At 50.8% G+C, this 24,554-nt stretch overlaps 1 pseudogene; it reads right to left on the bottom strand.

Annotated features, from left to right (window-relative positions):
- Positions 1-570: 570 nt before the first annotated feature.
- The window catches only part of LOC125947264 (uncharacterized), a 42,857-nt pseudogene continuing 18,873 nt past the window's right edge, over positions 571-24,554 (bottom strand).

Genomic DNA, 24,554 nt, shown 5'->3' on the forward strand with positions numbered 1-24,554 from the left:
CATTTCCCTCACATCTTGTGTGGGTAAGGCCATGGAGCACGTCATTCTCCGCCAAGTCACAAAACATGCAGAGCAAGAGCACCTCTTCCCATTCAATCAAGTCGGGTTCAGGCCGGCTATGGCCACGGAGGACGTCCTCCTCATGCTGCAGGAGACGTTACTAAGAGTAAGGAGTAAAGACCTCAAAGCAATTCTAGCTCTCGACTTAGAGATAAAGCTTTCGATACCGTAAGCCACGCTCATATACTACACGAGATTCAGGAGGCAGGCCTAGGTCGACGCTTCTACGAATACGTCCGCTCTTTCCTAAGAGCCCGAACGGCTACACTTAAAGTTGGAGATCTCAACTCACACACCTACAACCTAGGCCCGCGGGGCACCCCGCAAGGCTCGGTGCTCTCACCGTTTCTTTTCAATTTAGCCATCAGACAACTTTCGCAAAAGCTGAAACATATCGAAGGCGTAGAGCACGCGTTCTACGCCGACGATATTACTCTTTGGCGCAATGCAGGCAGCGACGCACAAATCGAAGCAAGCCTTCAGGAAGCAATTAATACAGTACAAAACTTTTTAAAGTCCACGGCCCTCAGACTCTCGGCAGCTAAGTCCGAGTTGCTGCTTCTGCCACCGCAACACGGCGGCAACAACGGCGAACCAAATATACACCTCTCCACAACGGACGGCTCGGATATCCCGATAGTGTCGTCGGTTCGAATTCTGGGCGTTAACCTGCAGGAGAATGGCAAAAACGACTTAACAGTCACACATCTCATCAAAAAAGCTGATGCAGTCATTCACCTCACCCGACGCGTCGCTAATAGACACGCGGGACTCACAGAAGAGAGCTTACTACGCATCTTTCACGCGTTCTTAATGTGCCACGTTCACTACGTTGCCTGCGCTCACCCGTGGAGCAAAGGCGATGAAACTAAAGTGAACAACCTCATCCGCAAATGCACGAAACGAATACATGGTCTACCCATGACGGCAAGCACGCAGCGCCTGCTAGACCTTGGGGTACAAAATACGTTCAAAGAAATCACAGAAGCACAAAGAATGTCCCAGCTCATACGCCTGTCCTCGACAGCTGCGGGCCGGGACGTCGTCTCACACATAAGTCTTCCTATCCCAACTGAAGTCAATGACCCAACACCATTACCGCAACACCTTCGTGCTAAAATCACAGTACTACCCTTCCCCAGCAATATGCACCCGGTGCATAACCAGACTCGAAGAAGGGCACGCACTCAAGCCTTACAAAAGCGGCCACCCTACACGCGAAAGACGTGGCTTTCGTAGATGCCGCTAAATACGCAGACAAACACTACTTTGCGGCTGCGGCGGTTGCCCCAGACGGGACAGCCCTCAATGCTCTTACCATACAAACAAAGAAAGCCTGCGAGGCCGAACAAGTGGCTATTGCCCTTGTTCTAGCCCTCCCTCAGCGCGACACAATATTTACCGACTCCAAACCCGCTGCACTGGCATACCGCCGCGGTACACTATGCCAGGCGGCCTTAAGCATTCTAGCTTCCGCTCAAATAAACGAAGACAAGCACATCCACCAGTTCCCGGGGCATGAAAGCCTCAACGTTCAACCAGGGGTCCCCAACGGCAATGAGCTGGCCCATAACCTCGCGCGAGATCTTACGCGCAGCCCGGGGACGCGGGCCGGCTGACCGACCGGGAGCCCCAACACGCACCCGGAGCCACTCCTCTCCTATCACGAGATTTGCTCGCCGTATAAGTTATCGAGAAAAGAATTCCCTTCACCTCACCCAACACTAAATAAAGCACAACAATTAACGCTTAGATTGCTGCAAACGCACAGTTACCCCAACCCCTATATATGCAGCAAATACCTCCCAGATATAAGGCCAGAATGTCCTAAATGCCAAAATCCAAAGTGCGACTTAGATCACATGCTGTGGCAGTGTCCCGCGCTAAACGCTTGCTTCGGGTCTCCTGCCACCGAGGACGACTGGATCAACCACCTCAGGAGCCCCGACAGAATCAGAATCAGTTTTTATTTTCCTCAAGGAAAAATGGACCCCAGACCTTCAACACCAGGCCGTCCAGAAGGCCCAACAGGTGGCTGGCGAGCTCCGACTCCCAGTCCCCACATGGGCGGAGCCACCGGGCCGGCCCCCGTAAGGGGTGCCCACAGGCCCCTTCAGGACCTTTAATAAAGTTAATTCTCTCTCTCTCTCTCAGGTTCACCAAAATTCTGCTCAGCCGAGCTTGCTTTGTCTCACGTTCACCAAAATTCTGCTCAGCTGAGCTTGCTTTGTGGCGCAAGGGCCAGGTATGGCCAAAGAGCGCCATGCCAGTGTTAGTGAGTTCGCAGTGGAGTGATCAATTCTGAGAAGTAGGTGTGACGTGGCTGATAGTCGCTGTAAAGTGCGTAAAATCTACATATAAGATTAAAGCAACAACTAATGATGTGTACTATGGCCGTGAAAATGCACTGAGAAAGAATGATACGGTATAGAAAACATGTCAGATGGAAAAAATTGGCTAGACACACTATTGCCTAACCAGAGCCCTTGAAACTCAAGTGCCTGGAGGCATGTGCTATACTAAGCAATATCGCAGCAGCATCCTCTGGTGAGAGGATGTGCTACGAATTTATCGGGCTTATTACATGTAATACGACGTCATTCAAGAAACCTTTGGACTGCTTTGGTGTTAAAAAACGGTTCTTCGCCAAGAAACATAACGGGATGGAGAGGGACATGATAGTGGTATGTTAGACAGAAAGACAGACAAAGAACTTTAATGAAGGTCCTGAGAAGCTCCGTTGCCCCTTCTCAGGGAGGCGACGAAGCCGCGGGCCACACCCACGTCGGGACGGGGAGACCGAGCTCCAACGCCGCATCGTGAGCTCTCTGGACAGCCTCAAAATTGGCGTGACTGGTCGGAGCTCCGAAGAGAAGAGCTCCACTCTTCTGCAGTGTATCGATGCGGGCCCCTCTGTAACGAGGGGCATCCCCAGAGCATGTGGTCTGAAGTACTACGTTGTCCGCAGCTAAGGCAGTCTGGACTAAAGCAGTCTGGATTGATGTAGTGAAATAAAATCAGGTTGGGATATGATCCCGTCTGAAGCATGCGTAGTGTGACAGCTTGAGGTCTGGTGAGTGTGCTGTGTGGGGGAGGGTATAGTCTCCTACCAAGTAGTGTTTTGTAACCTCGTTGAAGGTGAAGAGAGTGTCACGGAACTCGACGAGCCTAGAATCTACGGAGCCTCGACTCGCAGTGGCGTCAGCGCGAAGGGTTAGTTCGCGCGCTCGGACGCGTGCGATGTCATTGAGGTTGGGGAGGGAGTCGAGTTGGGGTTCGAGATGTGCCGGGAACCACGTGATTGTATGTGGCTGGATGACTTTGCCTTTGAGAATTCGATGAGCTTCCTCGGCGATAGTACCAGAGGCAAATGCCCGAACCGCCGCCCTCGAGTCAGTAAATATTTCCGCTCTCTCATCGTCGAGAAGTGTCACAGCGATCGCAGCCTGCTCTGCCCTAGCCGGGGTGCTGTCTCTTGGAGGCCGCACAAGTGATGTGTCCGTCGTGATTAACTACCGTTGCGACGAAGTCCGATGTGTGTCCGTACTGGGCCGCGTCAACGAAAGTTACCATGTGAGGCGAGGGTTTTATCCTCCGGAGCAATGCCACAGCCCTAGCTTTGCGCCTGCTCGCATTGTGTTGTGGATGCACTTTTTTGGGAAAAGGAGCAACCATAATGTTGTCCCGTAGGTGATCTGACATTTCACATGTACGTCCATTGCTACAGTGGAGCCGATTCCTAAGACCGCGAGTATCTCCCTCCCCACAGGGGTGCTAGAGAGTCGTGATACTTGAGCCGTTTCCTGAGCTTCGATGATTTCGTTGAGTGTATTATGTACACCTAGTTGAAGAAGGCGGTCCGTGCTGGCGTTTGTTGGTATTCCAATCACTTTTTTGATGCTTTTACGGATAAGCGTGTGCAGCTTGTGCCTTTCAGAAGCGTACCACTTGTGCATTGCAGCCACGTAAATTATGTGACTCATTAATAATGCGTGGAATAGCCGTAGGAGATTGTCCTCCTTTAGACCGCTCCTCTTGTTAGAGATTCTATTGATTAATCATGTCATGCACTCTGTCTTGGTCGTGATTTTTCTGAGCGTCGTGATGTTGCCTCCGGTAGACTCGATGAACATTTCCAGCGCCTTTAGGGTGTCGACCCTAGGAATGCTCGATCCGCTTTTGGTGTATAGTTCAATGTCGACTTCATCCAGGGGCTTCCAACCCCTGGGTTTACGATCTTTGCGGACCGGTCTGTAGAGAAGTAGCTCAGACTTGGTTGTCGAGCATCGTAGGCTTGTGCCATCGAGGAAGGTTTCAGTACGGTCGAGTGCTTTTTGCAGGCTCGATTCCACTTCCCCTTCGCTGCCGCCGGTGCACCACATGGTAATGTCATCGGCGTATATCGTGTGGTATATCGATTCCCGACAGGGATACCGACAGTTGTCTGAGGGCTAGGTTGAACAACAAGGGCGAGAACACTGCCCCATGAGGCGTGCCTTTGGGTCCGAGTGAATACCCTTCTGATAAGTTAGAGAAAAATGTTTCTCTCGGTTTTGTCTTCCCGATACTCCAGGAGGAAGATCAGCCTCTCACCACATCTACCACTGGTTGAAATCCAGGGAAAACAAGGGGAATGCAGGAGATGGCGATTCAAGACGATGAGTAATACGAGAACAAGGTGAGAGCAGGAGCCAACGTTTCGACAAGTGGACTTGTCTTCTTCAAGGGGACATATGCTCTCCACGGCACAGTATATATAGGTAGGGTCCTTCTAAAGGGGAGAGAAGGTAAGGCGGGTGGGTGAGGTAACGGGCGAGAGTGTGTTATTGGCGAGGGTGTAGAATTGAAAAGAAATATATTGCGCTACTGATAGTCGGTGGAGGAGTTTGAGGTAGCGCCATGTGTTAGCAGTTTGACATGTCATGGCAGGTTCCTCTGTGCATGAAAGGAGTCTGGACGACGGGGGGGTCTGCTTTGCTGGAGGTCAGTGAACTGTCGTGTCTGACAGGCAGAATAAAAGTAGCGGCAGCAAAATGGTGTTCCGGCGCACAAAAACCTCCCTTTGCTTTCACTCAATCCTTTAGTTCTTTCATCTATATATCTACGCCCCCCCCACCCGTTTTAATTTTTTTTTTACTCGCCGATAACACACTTTCGCTCGTTACCTCACCCACCCGCCTTACCTTCTCTCCCCTTTAGAAGAACCCTACCTATATATACCGTGTCGAGAGCATATGGTGCCTTGAAGAAGACAAGTCCACTTGTCGAAACGTTGGCTCCTGCTCTAACCTTGTTCTCGTGTTACACTTCTACCACTGGTTGGTGGTTCATCGCCAGTCAGAAAAAGCAATATGGGTGCCATATGTGTGTCCTATTCTGAGACGATAGAACAGGACATCAGTTTATCGTGTTTTCGTTCTGGAAGGTCAGAAACCTAACTGTAGCTCAATCAAGTGAAGCTTATTTCAGCATCCTACAAGCGTTGCCAGTGGCTTCACAGTTTCTTTCACAAGAAAAGCCTCACATCTATTGCAGGAACAGTAGCTGTAGGGTTAATGGCGTGTGATGTAGCTGATGTGGCCATTTGGTCTGCTAACACATTCCCTTTAATGCCTCTATGGCCAGGCACCCAGTATATAATGAGATGCTGGTTAGATATATACGCTCTACATAAAACGGAATAGAGCTTAATGAGTACAGAATTTTCGTGTTTACAGACTGACTTCGAGGCTTTTTTGACGCTTTGGGAGTTTGTAAATATAATACTTTCTTGAAGTTTTGTTTTGCTTATATTTATTTATTTATTTGTAGATACTGCAGCGCAATGAGCGCTATAGCAGGAGTGGGTTAACAGAGGGGACAATACAAAGCATAATACCGTACAACGATAAGGATGATGTGCTAAGACCATACATCTTGGTTGGCGGATACAAAACTTTGGGATGGGCATGAGTGAATAGACCCAGGTAAGGAATTCCAGTCTTCTGTGAAACGAGGGAAAAAGCTGAATTTAAACATGTTACTGCGTGCAAAGTAGGGCAGCAAGTTTAAGTTGTGATGTCATCTCGTCGATGACTCGCGCGCATGGTTGGTATAGTGGTTTTTTTTTAAGTGTAGCCGACGAGTTGATGATGACGTGCAAAAAACCTAATGATGCGATGCGGAGACGTATATAGAGCGAAGTTAAATTCAAGGAACGAAGTGCAGAAGAGGGTGAAAAGTCGCGATCGTAACGGTGACATATAAATTTTACAGCTTTTTTCTGAATCGCTTCCAGTCTGTTAATCTCAAACTGCTTATAAGGGTTCCAAACGATAGATGCGTAGTCAATAACAGGGCGGATTAACAATTATTGTAACAGTAGCGCAGTATCTTTTGGAGAGTTGGATAGTGTACGACGCAGGTAACCTAATTTTCCTAGTGCTTTGTTTGAGAAAACAGTCACAAAACTGTGTATGACGAAACTGGTTGTTTATTGGGCGAACCTGTGCCCACAAAAGCAAGCTACACTCAAAGCAGAACGATAGCGGCGAACACAGTCGGCGATCGTCGAAAATCTGATCAGCGGCGAAACGCGTCGGCTTTTATACCTGAGTCATCGAAGGTTCTAGATTAATCCCTGATGCCCGCGTGTCTTCCAGAAAGTTCTAGACAATTCGCGTCAGTCATGCAATCAGATAACATAAGCGTCGGTGAAAACAGGCGATGGAAAGAAGCATCGATAACGTTCTAGAAACTTCCGATACAGGCGCGTCCTGCGCCGAGCGATAACGTTTAACATTTGTTAGCCGGTGGAAAGCGGCCACCGGTGAAAGATAAACATCTATACGTGTCAATACCCTCCCCTTAAAAAGCATCGTCCCGATGCTACAAACAAATGTGAAAGCGAAAACAAAACCACGCGTAATAAAGAAAAAAAAATAAAGTAACAAAGTACCTAAGTTCGTCAGCGGGCGTAGAAAGGCTTAAGACGCACCACATGGACGACTTCGGGTCGTGCGCGGCGCCGCTGTGATTGCGAAATGCCGTCTGGCACGACCTCATAGTCCAGTGCGCCAATACGTCGGATTATCTTATATGGTCCGAAATAGCGACGCAACAGTTTCTCGCTAAGTCCTCGTCGGCGTATCGGAGTCCAGACCCAGACACGGTCGCCGGGCTGGTACTCGACGTAGCGTCGTCGTAGATTGTAGTGTCGGCTGTCGGTCTTCTGCTGGTTCTTGATGCGCAGGCGGGCGAGCTGTCGACCTTCTTCGGCAAGCTGCAAATAGGTGGCAACGTCTAGATTTTCCTCATCGGTGACGTCCGGTAGCATGGCGTCAAGCGTCGTTGCCGGGTTCCTTCCGTAGACCAGGTTGAACGGCGCCATGTGCGTCGTTTCTTGCACGGCCGTGTTGTATGCGAAGGTCACGTACGGAAGGATGGCATCCCACGTCTTGTGTTCGACGTCGACGTACATTGCCAGCATGTCGGCGATGGTCTTATTTAGGCGCTCGGTGAGGCCATTCGTCTGCGGGTGGTAGGCGGTGGTCCGGCGATGGCTTGTCTGGCTGTATCGCAGGATGGCTTGAGTTAGTTCTGCCGTAAAGGCCGTGCCTCTGTCGGTGATGAGGACTTCTGGAGCACCGTGACGCAGGAGAATGTTCTCAACGAAGAATCGGGCTACCTCGGCGGCACTGCCTTTGGGCAAGGCTTTTGTTTCGGCGTAGCGGGTGAGGTAGTCCGTAGCTACGACGATCCATTTATTCCCGGACGTCGACGTCGGAAAAGGCCCAAGTAAGTCCATCCCGATCTGCTGGAATGGTCGGCGAGGTGGTTCGATCGGCTGTAGAAGTCCGGCTGGCCTTGTCGGCGGTGTTTTGCGTCGCTGACAGTCTCGGCATGTCCTTACGTAATGGGCGACGTCGGCAGAGAGGCGAGGCCAGTAGTATTTTTCTTGTATCCTCGCGAGCGTGCGAGAAAAACCGAGATGTCCAGCCGTTTGGTCGTCATGGAGAGCTTGCAGAACCTCTGGACGCAACGCTGAGGGTACCACGAGGAGGTTGTTGGCTCGGAGAGGCGAAAAGTTCTTCTTTAGGAGAATGTCGTTTTGCAAGAAAAACGACGCCAATCCTCGCCTGAACACCTTCGGCACAGTGACGGTCTTGCCTTCTAGGTAGTCTACAAGGCTCCTTAGTTCCGGGTCGGCTCGCTGTTGTTCGGCGAATTCGTCGGCACTGATGGGTCCCAAGAAAGTGTCGTCATCCTGGTCGTCCTGTGGCGGCGGTTCGACGGGGGCGCGAGACAAGCAGTCGGCGTCAGAGTGCTTTCGGCCGGACTTGTAGACGACGGTGATGTCGAATGCTTGAAGTCTCAGACTCCATCGTGCGAGGCGACCTGAAGGATCCTTCAAGTTAGCTAGCCAACACAAGGCGTGGTGGTCGCTTACAACTTTGAAGGGCCTGCCATAGAGGTAGGGGCGAAACTTTGATGTAGCCCAGATGATGGCGAGGCACTCCTTTTCTGTTGTGGAATAATTTGATTCCGCCTTCGATAGCGACCGGCTAGCGTAACTTACAACCCTTTCTAGTCCGTCAGTCCGCTGCACAAGCACGGCGCCGAGTCCTACGCTGCTTGCGTCGGTGTGGACTTCGGTATCGGCGTTTTCGTCGAAATGCGCAAGAATGGGCGGCGATTGCAGGCGTCGCTTCAGTTCTTCAAATGCTTCGATTTGCGGCGTCTCCCACTTGAACTCGACGTCGGCCTTCGTGAGGTATGTCAGTGGCTCGGCGATCCGTGAAAAATCCTTGACGAAGCGCCTGTAATAGGCGCACAGGCCAAGAAATCTACGCACTGCCTTCTTGTCGGCGGGCGGAGGAAAGTCAGTGATGGCCGCCGTTTTCTGTGAGTCAGGGCACACTCCAGACTTGTTGATGACATGGCCCAAAAACAAGAGCTCCTCGTATGCGAAGCGGTACTTTTCTGGCTTCAACGTGAGTCCGGAGGTCTTGATAGCTTGAAGAACTGTTTCAAGGCGCCGGAGGTGTTCCTCGAAGCTTGAGGCAAACACAACGACGTCGTCCAAATAGACGAGGCAAGTCTGCCACTTCAAGCCTGCCAGTACTGTATCCATGACCCGTTGGAAAGTCGCAGGTGCCGAACAAAGACCAAACGGCATGACCTTGAACTCGAACAGTCCGTCTGGTGTTATAAAGGCAGTCTTCTCCCGGTCTCTCTCGTCGACTTCGATTTGCCAGTAGCCGGTTTTGAGGTCCATCGACGAAAAATACTTTGCGTTGTAGAGTCGATCCAAGGCGTCGTCAATCCGTGGGAGAGGGTATACGTCCTTCTTCGTGATTTTGTTGAGGCGACGATAATCGACGCAGAAACGTAGGGTTCCATCCTTCTTCTTCACTAACACCACGGGGGACGCCCACGGACTCTTGGACGGCTGGACGATGTCGTCGCGTAGCATTTCGTCGACTTGTTGCCTTATGGCCTCGCGTTCGCGCGCCGAAACTCGGTACGGGCTCTGACGGAGTGGGCGGACATATTCGTCGGTTATGATGCGGTGCTTGGCGACCGGGGTTTGTCGAACTTTTGACGACGACGAGAAGCAGTCCTTGTATCGCCGGAGCAGAGCTTTTAGCTGTTCTTTCTTATGCCAAGGAAGGTTCTGATTGACGTCGAAAGTTTGTTCAAGTACTACAGTCTTCGTTGCAGGTGCACTAGAATCCGTGAAGGCAAAAGCACTGCCGGCTTGTACTATTTCCTCGATGTAGGCGACCGTTGTGCCTTTGTTAACGTGCTTGTATTCGTCGCTGAAGTTCGTGAGCATCACTCTTGCTTTGCCTTCACGTAGCTTAGCTATGCCTCTAGCGACGCAAATTTCACGATCGAGCAGTAAGTGATGATCGCCCTCGATGACGCCCTCCATATCTGCGGGCACTTCGGCACCGACGGAAATCATTACACTGGAGCGAGGCGGAACGGTGACTTGTTCTTCTAGCACATTCAAGGCATGGCAACTGATGTCTGTATCCGGTGGTATCGCGTTGTGGGTTGAAAGCGTTATTGACTTGGACCTTAAATCGATGACTGCACCATGTTGGTTTAGAAAGTCCATGCCTAGGATGACGTCCCTGGAGCAGTGCTGCATGATTACGAAGCTCGCCGGGTAAGTGCGATTGTTAACCGTGACTCGCGCTGTGCAGATTCCAGCCGGCGTTATTAGGTGGCCTCCCGCTGTCCGGATATCAGGTCCTTGCCAGGCCGTCCTCACCTTCTTCAACTTGGCGGCGAACGGGCCACTGAAGACGGAATAGTCAGCTCCAGTGTCGACGAGAGCGGTGACGCTATGACCATCGATTACCACGTCTAAGTCGGTAGACCGTCGTCTGGCGTTGCGGTTAAGTCGTGGCGTCGGATCACGGCTACGTCGGCTTGCTTCGCTGCTGCTACGTCGCGTCGGTAGGTCTTCTTTCGGCGGCGAAGTGTTGTCGTCATGGCTCTTGCTAGGCGGTGTGCTGGTACCTCGTTGTGATGATGCGTGAGTTGTCGTCGTCGGTGGCGGCGGAGGATCTTCGGTATTGCGTCGTACAGCAACCGCACCTCCATCGGTTGCTGCCTTTAGTTTCCCGGGTAAGGGCTCGGAGATCGGCCCCGGGTGGGACCGGTATACTGACGGCGATGCGGCGAGATGTAGCGTCCCGGTGACGGCGAGCGTGAGGGTCGTCGTGGTTGCCACTGGGCTCCGGCGAGGTAGTCGGCGATGTCACGTGGTCGCTCGCCAAGCTGTGGACGCGGCGCGTTGACGGCGAACCCTCGTAGGCCCATCTCGCGGTATGGGCATCGGCGGTAGACATGGCCGGCTTCCCCGCAGTGATAGCAGAGCGGGCGGTGGTCAGGGGCGCGCCAAATGTCCGTCTTCCTCTGGTAGCTGCGCTGGGCGACGGGCGGGCGTGCTGGCGGCGGCGGCGGCGGCGGTGGACGACGGAACTGCGGCGTTACGGGGCCCTGGCGCGAGCGCGGAGGGGGGCCTTGACGACGGGCGACGGCGGCGTAGGTCAGCGCTTCCGGCTGGGGTTGAGGCGATTGTGGCTGCACATCGGGAACTCCAAGTGAGCGCTGAACTTCGTCTTTGATGACATCGGCGATAGATGCCACGTGAGGCTGCGACCTTGGAAAGAGCTTCTGCAGCTCCTCGCGAACGACCGCTCTGATGGTCTCGCGCAGGTCGTCGGCGCCTAGCGCTTGAGCGTCGGCGTAGTTGGTCAGGGCACGGCGGTTGTATTGCCTGACGCGCATTTCAAGCGTCTTCTCGATCGTTGTAGCCTCAGAAAGAAATTCGGTGACAGTCTTGGGCGGGTTGCGCATCAATCCGGCGAATAGTTGGTCTTTGACACCCCGCATCAAGAACCGAACTTTCTTTTCTTCAGACATGTCGGGGTCGGCGTGGCGGAAGAGGCGAGTCATCTCCTCCGTGAAGATAGCGATGTTCTCGTTCGGCAATTGCACTCTGGTTTCTAAGAGAACCTCTGCCCTCTCCTTTCGTACGACACTCGTGAAGGTCCTCACGAAGTTTTCACGAAAAAGGTCCCACGTAACGAGGGTGGTCTCTCTGTTCTCAAACCAGGTCCGAGCAGCGTCATCCAACGAAAAATAGACATGGCGCAGCTTGTCATCGTCACTCCATTTGTTGAACGTCGCGGTCCGCTCGTATGTCTCCAGCCAGGTTTCGGGGTCTTCAGCCGATGATCCACGGAAGGTCGGTGGTTCCCGAGGTTGTTGCAGCAGGATGGGGGACGCTGGTGCTGCCATTTTGGTCGTTGACTTGGCCTTGATTGCAGTGGTCTTTTCTGGAAGAAGTCCGAACTCCGGTACAAGTCCTTGCTGCCTACGGCTAGCTCGCTGGTCCTTGGCGACGTTGGTCTCGTTCTCCGGTTTCGGGCTTGGGTCGCGGCTTTGCGGGGGCGTTCGGTGCATGAACGAACTAGCACCTCCACCAGATGTCACGTAGTAGTGACGGTAGAGAAAACAGTCACAAAACTGTGTATGACGAAACTGGTTGTTTATTGGGCGAACCTGTGCCCACAAAAGCAAGCTACACTCAAAGCAGAACGATAGCGGCGAACACAGTCGGCGATCGTCGAAAATCTGATCAGCGGCGAAACGCGTCGGCTTTTATACCTGAGTCATCGAAGGTTCTAGATTAATCCCTGATGCCCGCGTGTCTTCCAGAAAGTTCTAGACAATTCGCGTCAGTCATGCAATCAGATGACATAAGCGTCGGTGAAAACAGGCGATGGAAAGAAGCATCGATAACGTTCTAGAAACTTCCGATACAGGCGCGTCCTGCGCCGAGCGATAACGTTTAACATTTGTTAGCCGGTGGAAAGCGGCCACCGGTGAAAGATAAACATCTATACGTGTCAATATGTAATCAATGTGCTTTGACCATGACATGTTATGCGTAAAAATGACACCGAGATACTTATACTCAGACACCCTACCCACGGCTCGGTTATTGAAGAAGCAATGAAAAAGAGGAGAAGATTTGTTACAGAAGGACATAAGGACGATTTTATCGAAATTGATGATGATATTTGGTGTTTTGTGGCGCAAGGGCCAAGTGTGGCCAAAGAGCGCCAAGACAATGAATGGTATGTTTGCCAGGATCAGTGAGTTCCGATGACAGGATGCAATGTGGCTGTAAAGGGGCTTAAGAACAAATCGCGGTATAGAAGCGTAAATCATATATCGAATAGAATTATGGCAGTGACGTGTGGAATGATCTATGGGTAGTGAACGGATGAGAAATGGTCATGGTGCTTAGAGTATTAAGAATATAAAAGTAGCACGACGCCTACTGGAAGCCTTTGCAGTCAAAGACCAGGAGGCACGTGCTTTCTATAACAAAAATACCGCAGCAGCGGCCTCTCCAGAGAGGCCGTGCTACAAGTCACCTGCATATATAACACGAAAGTTAGGTATATCCTTTAAAAACGCGAAAACGGATTGGTATTCAAAAAGAGGTTCATTGCCCAAAAACATACATGGATGCAATGGAAGATTGTGCCGTAATGATAATGAAAAATGTCTTTTCCTCTGAGGCTCCAGTTCAGGGCATTGCAGGAGGACGTGAAGTACACCGAGTGGCTCGCCACATTCATCACAGACAGGCGGATCGCCACCGGACAATAAGTATGCGTGTGTACTGTATGTGTGTCCTATTCTGAGTCTGCAAAGTGTAACTTGTGTGCGGCGTGTCTTCGATTCTGGTGGCCAATGAGCGAGATGAGGCTTGATAGTGTGTAATTTGTTGCTCGTTTCTCTGTCCCACAGACGTTGCCAGTAGGCCCTGACCTTTTTCTTGAGAAAGGGTTTTAGGTCCATTACAGGGACAGCTATGGGTGAAGTGGCAGCGTCTGTGCGAACGGATGTGGCTAGCTTGTCGGCCAACTCATTCCCTTCGATCTCGCGGTGCCCTGGCGCCCAGCAGAGCGCAATTTGCTGCTTCGATACATACGCGGTGCAAATGGTGGAATAAAGAGCTACAATTACGGGGTTTCTGTGCCTACTTAGAGTTTTTAAACATTTCAATACGCTCAAAGAGTCAGTATAAATGACTGCCTTGGGTATGTCTAACTGTTTGATGTGTTTAACCGCTGCCAGGATGGCATAGGCCTCCGCTGTAAAGATGGTTGTATTTGGGTGTAGAGCTCCAGCAGCCGAAAAGTATGGACACGCCAGCGAGCGACTTTAAGTAAAAATATTCTGGACAAGAGTACTTGTGCTGCAATTCGAGGAAGTGCATACGGATATGTACGACCGGCGCATGCTTTGTGACCTCAATGAAGGACAGATCACAGTCAATCAGCAGCCACTGCCATGGCGGCAGCTGTACAGGAGCGGGCATGACATTGTGCTCGTGGAGCGACACATCCATTTCTTCGGCAAGACTTCTTACTCGCAGTGCGTAGGGCCTTCTCACGGAGGGGCGGTTCTGAAAGGTTTGGGCACTGGACAGATCATTTATGGTTGTGTAGGTAGGGTGCGTATTGTTTGAGTTCACTTTTAGGAAATATGCAAAGGATAAGTACGTTCTCTGCAGATGGAGCGACCATTCATTTGATTCAGCGTAGAGGCTTTCTACGGGGCTTGTTCTGAACGCACCCGTAGAAAGGCGGATACCCAGATGGTGGACAGGGTCCAACATCTTCAAGGCGCTCAGCGTCGCAGAGTGATATATAATGGAACCGTAGTCTACAAGGGATCGGAGGAGGCTCTTATAGAGATTCAATAGACATCTTGTGTCACTACCCCACGCAGTGCGAGACAACACTTTCAGGATGTTCATTGTTTTCATGCACTTGTTTCTTAGGTACTTTAGATGTGGGATAAATGTTAGCTTCGCGTCTAGAAATACGCCCAAGAATTTGTGTTCCGTTTTTACAGGTAGACCCTCACCCTGCATCTCGATGTTGGGATCAGGGTGCAGACCTCTTTTTCTGGAAAAGAGGACGCATGTGGACTTTTGTGGGTTAAGCCTAAACCCATTCTCGTCTACCCACTTAGACAGCTTGTTGAGACCAAGTTGAACTTGTCGCTCACAGATTGCAAGGTTACATGAGATGAGCCCTATCTGTACATCGTCGGCATATACTGAATAAAATATGTTGCGTGGGATGTACAGACGCAGAGAGTTCATTTTTATGATAAAAAGGGTGCAACTGAGCACACCACCCTGTGGTACTCCAGTTTCCTGCACATATGGTACTGATAAGGCATTACCCACACGGACACGGAATCGGCGGTTGGACAGGTAACTTTCAATGATATTCAGCATATTTCCACGTATTCCAAAGTGTGCGAGGTCTCTCAGTATTCCGAACCGCCACGTGGTGTCGTATGCTTTTTCCATATCGAGGAAAACAGACAGGAAGAATTGCTTGTTGACAAAAGCCTCACGAATCTGAGCCTCTATGTGTATCAGATGGTCAGTGGTGGATCGGCCATCGCGAAACCCACATTGGTATGGGTCAAGCAGCTTATTTGATTCTAGGAAATGTATCAGGCGGCGGTTTATCATCTTCTCGAAGACTTTGCAGATGCAGCTTGTTAGAGATATGGGCCGATAGCTGGATACGGACGATCGGTCCTTGCCCTGCTTTAGGATAGGGATCACTATGGCCTCTTTCCAGGCAGAGGGGATCTCGCCGGAGGTCCATATAGAGTTATAGACAAAGAAGGGTTTTCTTCGTTTCAGAGGACAGGTTTTTCAACATTTCGTATAGTATGCGGTCAGAACCTGGGGCAGATTGTTTGCAACAGGTGAGTGATGCATGCAACTCTGCAAGAGAGAAAGGCATGTTATATTGCTCGTTCCCGGTGCTCTTTCGGTCTAGTTTTTGTTTTTCTATTGCTGTTTTGTATTTTATAAATGCTGGAGAATAGTGTGATGAACTGGACACATGTTCAAAATGTGCACCCAGATGTTTCGCTTGGTCCTCCAGGCTGTCTCCCTGCGTGTGTACCAGGGGAGGTGGATTTGTTTGTCGCCCTCTTACTATATTGACCCTGTTCCAAACCTTGGCCTCATCCGTGTACGAATTGATGCTTGATAAGAATTTTTGCCAGCTGTCTCTTCTGGCTTGTCTGCGCGTTCTCCTACCTTGGGATTTTGTTTTCTTGAAATTGACGAGGTTTTCAGTAGTAGGAAAATCGCGAAGCTGCCTCCATACTTTGTTCTGCTGCCTACGTGCGTTCCGGCATTGTTCATTCAACCACGGGACACGGCGTTTGCTAGAAAGTCCACTTGTTTGGGGAATAAATTTAACAGCTGAATCAATTATGAAATTAGTAAAATATTCGACGGCACCGTCAATTCCGAGTGATGAAATATCAGCCCACGAGAGCGTACTGGTAAGTGTTTGGAATTTCTCCCAGTCCGCTTCATCGACCTTCCACCGGGGAGCGTGTGGTGGAGATTCGTATTGTCTTGGTGTTCTCAGCAGTATGGGGAAATGGTCGCTCCCGTAAGGGTTTTAACACGAAAGTGTTTTATGCCGGGGTCCACCAAGACTTCACTGACGTATTTCCGTCACGGAAATACGTCAGCTTACAATGTACACGAACATAATACAAAGAAAGAAACCAGAAGAAAAAGTTCCACATACATGCAAAATTTGGAAATCGAACCCACGACCTCTCGGTCCGCGACGATAGATCGCCGAGCGTTTAACCCATTGCGCCACAAACGCATTTGCAGAGAGCTACACAGACGCGCCTTATATATCTAACACTTCTCCGTGTACTGCATTATGACACTAACGCGCACCGACAGTGAACGCTTCGGTGGTCTCAGCACTACGACGCCTCGATGCCAGCATTCGAAGGGACGCTGGCATCAAGAAGCACTACCAACACTAGGTGGCGTTCACCGTACTCAGCACAGCGGAGCGTGGCCTCCGCAATTAGCTCTGAAAATGTTTCTGAAGTTGATCGCGGAGGCTGCAATTACGACGCGCTGTACGCGCTGATTTGACTCGGTGACGATTCAGTTACGTGCTTTGTCTTGCGCGTTGTATTAGTGTGTCAGTTACGTGCTTCGTCTTTCGCGTTGTGCTAGCGTGTGCAGCGTAGTGCAGCTTCCATATGCACGACGGTTGCTCATGGTCATCGACGTTGGTAGTCGTGATGGAGGAGACGTGCCACCAGGCGTCAGCGTGGGTGCATCAACGCCTAAGGGCGCTTTAGCCACAAAACACCAATAGACATTATATATCAATGTGCAATAAACATTACACTACTTCTGTGAAGACACGTTTCACTTTCGTGTTCTATACCGATTCCTATATAAGAGGGATCAACCACATTTTTTTATAACTTCCCATTCAAGTTCAGGAAATATGGATGGAGAAGCTATGCTGAGATCTATAGAAGAAAAAGTTTTGTTTGCAAGACAATAATATGTAGGTTCTTTTTTGTTCAGCAGACACGTACCGGATGAGAAAAGAAAGCCTTCAATTAGACGGCCTCGCGCATCGATGCGAGAGTCGCCCCACAGACCACTGTGTGCATTGAGATCCCCAAGAACAAGATAAGGTTCTGGCAATTCGTCTATAAAGGACTGAAATTCATGTTTGTGTAAATGGTAATGTGGGGGTATGTAAAGCGAGCAAATCGTGACGAGTTTGTTTAGGAGAACAAGTCGAACTGCCACTGCTTCAAGTGGCGTTTGCAGCTTTAAACGTTGACACGCTATGCTTTTGTGAATTATAACGGCAACACCGCCTGAAGATGCAAGAGCATCATCGCGGTCTTTACGAAACGTAACATACTGTCGGAGAAAGTTTGTATGTTCCGATTTTAGGTGAGTTTCCTGTACACACAGCACTTTTGGATTGTGTTCGTGGAGAAGTTCTTGCACATCATCGAGGTTCCTCAGAAGGCCTCTGATGTTCCATTGTATGATTTGTGTTTCCATACTGAAAGTAAATTGGTGCTGTGTGTACTAAAAAAAGGAAGTGTTGCCTTAGCTTACAGAGCCCTTTCCGGGCCCTGTAACGCGGGATTTGTCCTTTCTGAAGCGGTCAAGGGAGCCTCGCCGCTCCTTAGGCGCTTGGTGCGCCGTCGGGATGGGTGTAGTGTCCATTGCCTCATGTGGGGCGCCGGACACGCGCTCTTGCGAGCGAGAAATTTCGCCAGAAAGTCTCGCCGCGAAGGACGAGACCTTTGCGCCCACCAGCCCGGAGGTTGATGGGGCTGTCTTTGGGCCTGAGCTGCGCCGGCTCTTGCCAGCGGCAGCAGGGGCCGGAGAGGGTGAGGCAGCCTTGACTGCACCCACCGTGGGCGCTGCTGGCGGTCCTGCCGGTTCGCTACGCGAAGCGCAGGATGCCGCCGTGGACTGTTCTGGTGCCGGTAACCCTAGGGTAACCGGGCTTCTTTGCTGGTTGGGTGGGGTAGGCTTAGCTCCTTCAACCCCGAGGGCAGGGGCCACAAGCGACAGCTCGCTGTGTGCGGGCTGGGCAGGTGGCAGTGGCCGCTGCGACGCTGCCCCCCGACGCGCCGCATCAGCATAAGATGTGTTGTGGAAAAGTGAGCACCTCTTACGGGCTTCCTTGAAAGAAATATTTTCTGTTACTTTTAGGGTGATTATGTCCTTTTCTTTTTTCCAGTTTGGACAGGAACGTGAGTAGGATGCGTGGTCACCACTGCAGTTCAAACAGTGAGGGGTGCCAGTACAGTTGTCGGAGGAGTGGCCCTGTACTCCACACCTTGCACAAGTTATTTGACCACGACAGCTCTGTGAGCCATGGCCAAATCTTTGGCATTGGAAGCACCGTCTAGGGTTAGGGACGTATGGTCGAACAGTTAACCTAATGTATCCTGTTTCGATGGTTTCAGGCAGAACGCTAGATCCAAATGTGAGGACAAGATGTTTGGTGGGGATTTCTTTGTTGTCCCGTCTGATGATACGTTTTACATTGGTGACATTTTGATCTCTCCACCCTTCCAGGAGTTCTGCTTCTGATAATTCTAGGAGGTCTGCTTCTGATACGACTCCACGTGAGCTATTCATTGATCGGTGTGGTGATACAGAAATTCGTATGTTACCGAAAGTCACAAGGTTGCCGAGTTTCTCGTACTGTTGTTTCTGAGGGACCTCAAGAAGAAGGTCTCCGCTAGCCATTTTGATCACTTTGTAACCTGAGCCTAAAGCTTCCGTCAAAGATTTCGCAACTATGAATGGAGAAATGGATCTGGCCGGTTTTGAAGCATTTTCACTGTCTACAACATGGTATTTCGGATAGATTTTTTTTGGTCGGTTGGAATACAGGCTAAGTTCATCGGTGCGTCCCCTCTTTAGAGGGTGACGATCAAGTAGCCGGGGAAATGCTGGTGTTCCCATAACGGTTTGTTTTATTTCGGCGGCAATGGCGGCCACCCACCACGGAGCCCAACTAGGGGACGCTGCAGTGCTTAACGCGTAAGGCTGCAGGCGCCAACCGTACATTGCCACTATAACCTAATATATTATACCCAAGGGAGGGCACATACACAAGGTTAACCCAAGCCGCCTATGAAAATTAGGAAGTGACAGAAGAGAAGAGATGATAGGATAGTTAAAGAAAGGAGACAGGAAAGCAAAAGGTTGGAGAGGGGGATAGGAAAAGGCGACCACCGATTTCCCCCAGGTGGGTCAGTCCGGGGGTGCCGTCTACGTGAAGCAGAGGCCAAATAGGTGTGTTGCCTCCGCCGGGGGGCCGTAAAGGTCCAAGCACCCGGCATCGGCTCAACCCCCAGGATCCCCCTTTCCCCGGACAGGGCTAAGCCACGTACGGTTAAACGCGGGAGGGGCCAACCCTCATGTGCTCGGGTCCGTGGTGTCGCAACACACCAAACGCCTGCTGACGCAGACGCCCCTGCGGGCGATTTTATCGAAATTAATGTTCATCTGCCAGGTATGGCACCAACTGCAAAACCTAGCAAATGACTCCTGGGTGTGGTAATGATAATGAGAACAGTGAATCACTTCATATAAAACACATTCGTCGGCGTAAAGAGGAATGTTAGAAGAGATGTTTACAGGCAAATCATTTATGTAGATTAAGAAAAGCAGTGGCCCAAGAACGGAGCCTTGGGGCACTCCAGATGTCACAGGAATAGCAGAAGAGTTAGTCGAGCTGTCAGAAATAAATTGGGAGCGAAGTGAGAGAAAGCTAGAAATCCAATGAACCAGCTGAGAATTATTTAGTACAGCATTAAGTTGGGCAAGAAGTTAAGAATGTAATACTGTGTCAAATGTTTTCGAGAAATCTATAAAGACAGCGTCAACCTGGTGGCCAACATCAAGGTTAAGGAAAATGTCATGCGTAAACTCAACTAACTGCGTTGTCGTACTAAAACCGCGCCTAAACCCATGCTGTATCTTAGGTAGTAGATTATGCGATTCCAGAAAAAGAGTGTCTACGGGACACCGGAGCGACATCCAAGCACCTTTACGGGGAAGCCGGATGAAGATGTGGAAGACTGTATGAAGCACTAACAAAGAGTGAGTCGCCATAACCGCTGGAGTACTACGAAGCAGCTCGAGAACGTGGTATTTTTTCTTGCCGGGACCGCACTTCTCTGGTTTGATAACCATGAGAGCGTGTTGACAACCTGGGACGATTTCGTCGCAGAATTTAAGAAGTGCTTTAGGGACTCAATGTCTAAAAAAGAAGAAAGCTGAGCAGTCGCTTTCACGCAGGGCGAGACATGCACAACTTACATTGAGGCTGTTATAAAATTATGCGCAATAATGAGTGCAACAATGTCTTATGAGGATAAAGTGGGGCATCTCCTGAAAGGAATCGCAGAAGATGTTTATAATTTTCTTTTAACGAAAGAAGACCTGAGAACCCCTTCCGACCTAAGGCAGCACTGTCAGACGTTTGAAGCCCTTAAAATGCGGATAATTTTACCAAAATTTAAGCGCTTAGAGACAATGTCACCACCGTTGCAAGTTTGACAGTCCCATCTGATGACGACATCTCGGTAATACGGCAAGTAGTCAAAGAAGAGCTTGCTCTGCTTCGAGTTGCCGATCCAGCTCATGAGTGTCATCAATGCGCCTTTGACCAGCGCCCTCATGCACCACAAACAACTTGGTCTCGCCAGAGTTATCCGGAACCTCGTGTGACCTATACCGAGCGGTTTGAAAGCAGGAACACGCGCCCTCTCGGAAATCAGGGACGTAGGCCACTTCCACCAGAAAGATTTCCTACTCGGGCTCCTTATCCCGTCTACAACCAACCAGCCAGCCCGTTCTCACCGGGGACGACAAATCGCGACTCCCGCACTTGCTACCACTGTGGTCTGCCTGGACACATCGCTAGGTACTGCCCTCACCGCCAGCAGCAAGCTCCGCGATTTAATGCCTGCACCCCTCCTACGACCGCAGACGAGCCATGGTCGTTTACCAGTTCCTTTCAACTACGGCAACACGAGCTGACTCCCCAATGTCCGACCGCAGCCTTCCCCCGGCACCGACGCGACAACGGCGATCCCCGTCACCGCGTCGTCGCTCTCGGTCACCGCCACTGCTAGGAAACTAGCTGGTGCGACCGATGGGGGCGAGGCCGCAGTACGATCACCTTTATCAAGACCGCCTTGACCCGGGTCGGGCCGAGACCCGGGCCGGGCCCGGGTCTCGCCATAAAAGTTTTGATCGGGCTCGGGCGGGCCGCCCAATGTAAAAACGGGCCCGGGCCGGGCCCGGGCCGCAAAAATCGGCCCGTGCAGTGCTCTATTAGCTATGCAGGGAACGAACCCATTCAACATCACGTAATCACGGTCTGGCCTCGAAAACGCGGCCAACCGAAACCGGTGATAGTCAATGTGTATAGCCCTCCCAGAGAGAAACACGACGACTTCGAGAATATACTAGTGCATGCCTTGGGCCTTCTAAAAGGAAAGGACCAACTTATATTTCTGGGAGACTTTAACGCACAGCACGCGAATTGCACAGCACGCACAGCACGCACAGCACGCTAAAATCGGCCCGTGCAGTGCTCTACTTTGGATTGTGGTAATGGCACCATTTCTCTGCGCAGCGCCGTGCGTACTCCCGTGACTGAATTCATTAATGATACCTCGGATGTTTTCTCGGTGTCGCAAGATGTTTGTGTGCCCCACGGACAGCACTGTTCGTACCCGTACACTCTTCTCGTCCTCGTAAGAGATCCTGCTATGGTTTAGTGAGCCTAATTTTAACAACGCGCTCAAGAAAAATCTGATAGTACCTCGTTGCCTCGTGCCCGCCGTCGACGGCTCTACCCACTTGTGGACCATAAATGTCTCAACACAACCGATATATCTGCCTGCAGGACTTAAACTGGCAAACTTTGCCGAAGAAACTACGATGACTGTCCAAACCGTGGAACTGTCGCCTGCCGGAGCGAAATCCCATTCTGAATCCTACCATGATTATTCCCTTGACTTTGAGCGCATAATCAACAAGTCGCTGCCTTCTGCTGAGCGGCGTTTCCTTCAAGAGGTGTTGGCAAGTTACGATTCAGTGTTTGATTTAACGGAAGACCAAAAATCAACCAATACGCCGCCGCCGTCTCGTACGCAACATCGAATCAATACCGGGCAAGCGCCGCCAATTCGCCAGAAGCCTTACCGCGTTTCGCCTTCTGAGAGGAAAATCATCGCCGAGCAGGTTCAAGGTATGTTGCGGAACGAAGTGAGTGGGTGAGTGAGTGAATTAACTATATTTAGGTCCAGAGAAGACGCAGGGAAGACCCCGTGTCACCCGGCTAGTCCTACGTATAGGGACTGCCAAGCCGAGCTTGACGGCCCGATCGCGGGCACTCTGGACGGCCAGGGTTTGGTCGTTGAGTTCTGGGCTGCCCAAAAGAAGTCGTACAAGAATCATGCAGTGCGTGGGCAGCTCCGGTTATTCTCGTCAAAAATAAGGACAATTCGTGGCGGTTTTGCGTGGACTATCGCCCTTCTCAAGACCGTTACAAAAAAGACGTGTACCACTACCACGTAAAGATGACGCCGTCGGCTGTCTGCACTCCGCGTCCTATTTTTCTTCCGATGACTTGCGGTCAGGATACTAGCAAATTCCTATGCACCCCTCGGACAAGGAGAAGACAGCCTTCGTAATACCCGACGGCCTCTTTGAGTTCAACGTTATGCCTTTCAGCTTGTGCAACGCTCCGGCCACATTAGAGAGGTTTATGAATACAGTGCTCCGCGTACTCAAATGGCAAATTTGTATGTGCTATCTAGATGACGTGATTATTTATTATGGCACGACGTTTCAAGAGCATAATCACCGCTTATCGATCGTGCTTGAATGCATACGGCGAGCTGGCATTATTTTAAATTCCAAAATGTGTCACTTTGGTGAGCGTGCAGCTCTTGTACTAGGCTTTCTGGTCGACAACCAGGGAATACGACCAGATCCACGAAATATTGCGGCGGTTCGTAACTTTCAGCAACCAAAGACGGTGAAAGAGCTCCGAATTTTCTTGGGTCTTTGCTCATATTTCCACGATTTATGAAGAATTTCGCACAGCTTGCTTCTCCTCTGACGTCCCTTCTTCACAAGGACACGCCATACGTGTGGACGGATTCCTGTGAGGCTGCATTTCAGCAACTGAATTTTTTACTGACTTCCGGACCGGTCCTGATGCACTTCGATCACGTTGCCTTCACCTAACTGCATACTGATGCTAATGGTGTTGGTGTTGGTGCTGTGCTCGTTCAGATCTGCAACGGTCGGCAGCATGTCGTCGCTTATACCAGTCGGACAATTACCAAAGCGGAGAAGAACTACACCGTCACCAAACTGGAGTGCCTAGCAGTTGTCTTCGTCATTCAGAAGTTCCGGCCGTATTTGCACGGCCGCGAGTTCACCATAGTGACTGACCATCATTCACTGTGCTGGATTGCTGGGCTCCGCGACCCAGCCGGCCGATTAGCCCGTTGGGCGTTGCGCCTTCAAGAGTAGAGCTTTTCAATTACCTACAAGAGCGGACGATGCCACACGGATGCTGACTGCCTCTCGCGCCTCCCGTCACCGTACGCAAACGCAGAGGACGATGACTTCGACGACTATTTAGTTTCTATTTCGTGCGACTTTCCAGACCTCAGTAGCTTCAAGAGCGAGCAACAGCGTGACCCTGCCTTGAAACATTTATCGGAATCGGCGCATGATTCACCAGGGTAGCCATTTACTATCTTTAATGGTTTGCTGTACAAGACGAATTACTCAGCTAACGGCCCTCCATTGCTCTTGGTAGTGCCAGAAAACCTGCGCTCTGCGGTTCTTCGTTCGATGCACGATGACATCACGTTCGATCAACCTTGGCTTCGCACGCACACTACACCTGCTCCGAGAGAGGTTTTACTGGCCGAAACTCTCGAAAACAACGAAGCAGCACGTCATCAGCTGTGCTGTTTGTCAGCGCTACAAGCAAACAGCGACTGGCCCTGCAGGTTATTTGCAACCTGTCACGCCACGGACGTCGCCTTTTGAAAAATTTGGCATTGACTTGCTCGGACCACTCCCGAAGACATCCTCTAGTCACCGGTGGATTATAGTGTGCGTGGATAACTTAACTGGTTACACGGAAACAGCAGCACCTTCATCTGCCACAGCGGCTGATGTCTCTTCCTTCCTGCTGCACCACGTCATCTTACGTCATAGTGCTCCACGGGTTGTCATCAGTGATCGTGGACGGCAATTTGCTGCCGACGTTGTTGAAGGACTTCTGCAGCTTTGTGGTTCTTCTTATCGGCATTCCTCTCCTTACCACCCGCCAACTAATGGTCTCACTGAGCGGATGAATCGCACCCTTACCAACATGCTGTCCATGTATGTCGACGCTGGCCACAAAAACTGGGACGCCGTCTTGCCTTTCGTTACGTACGCGTACAACACTGCCAAGCATGAAGTTACTGGATATGCGCCGTTCTTTTTGCTTTACGTACGCAATCCACTGAGCTTTCTG

The sequence above is a fragment of the Dermacentor silvarum genome, chromosome 7 (genome assembly GCF_013339745.2).
Source record: "Dermacentor silvarum isolate Dsil-2018 chromosome 7, BIME_Dsil_1.4, whole genome shotgun sequence".
NCBI classification, from domain to species: Eukaryota; Metazoa; Arthropoda; class Arachnida; order Ixodida; family Ixodidae; genus Dermacentor; species Dermacentor silvarum.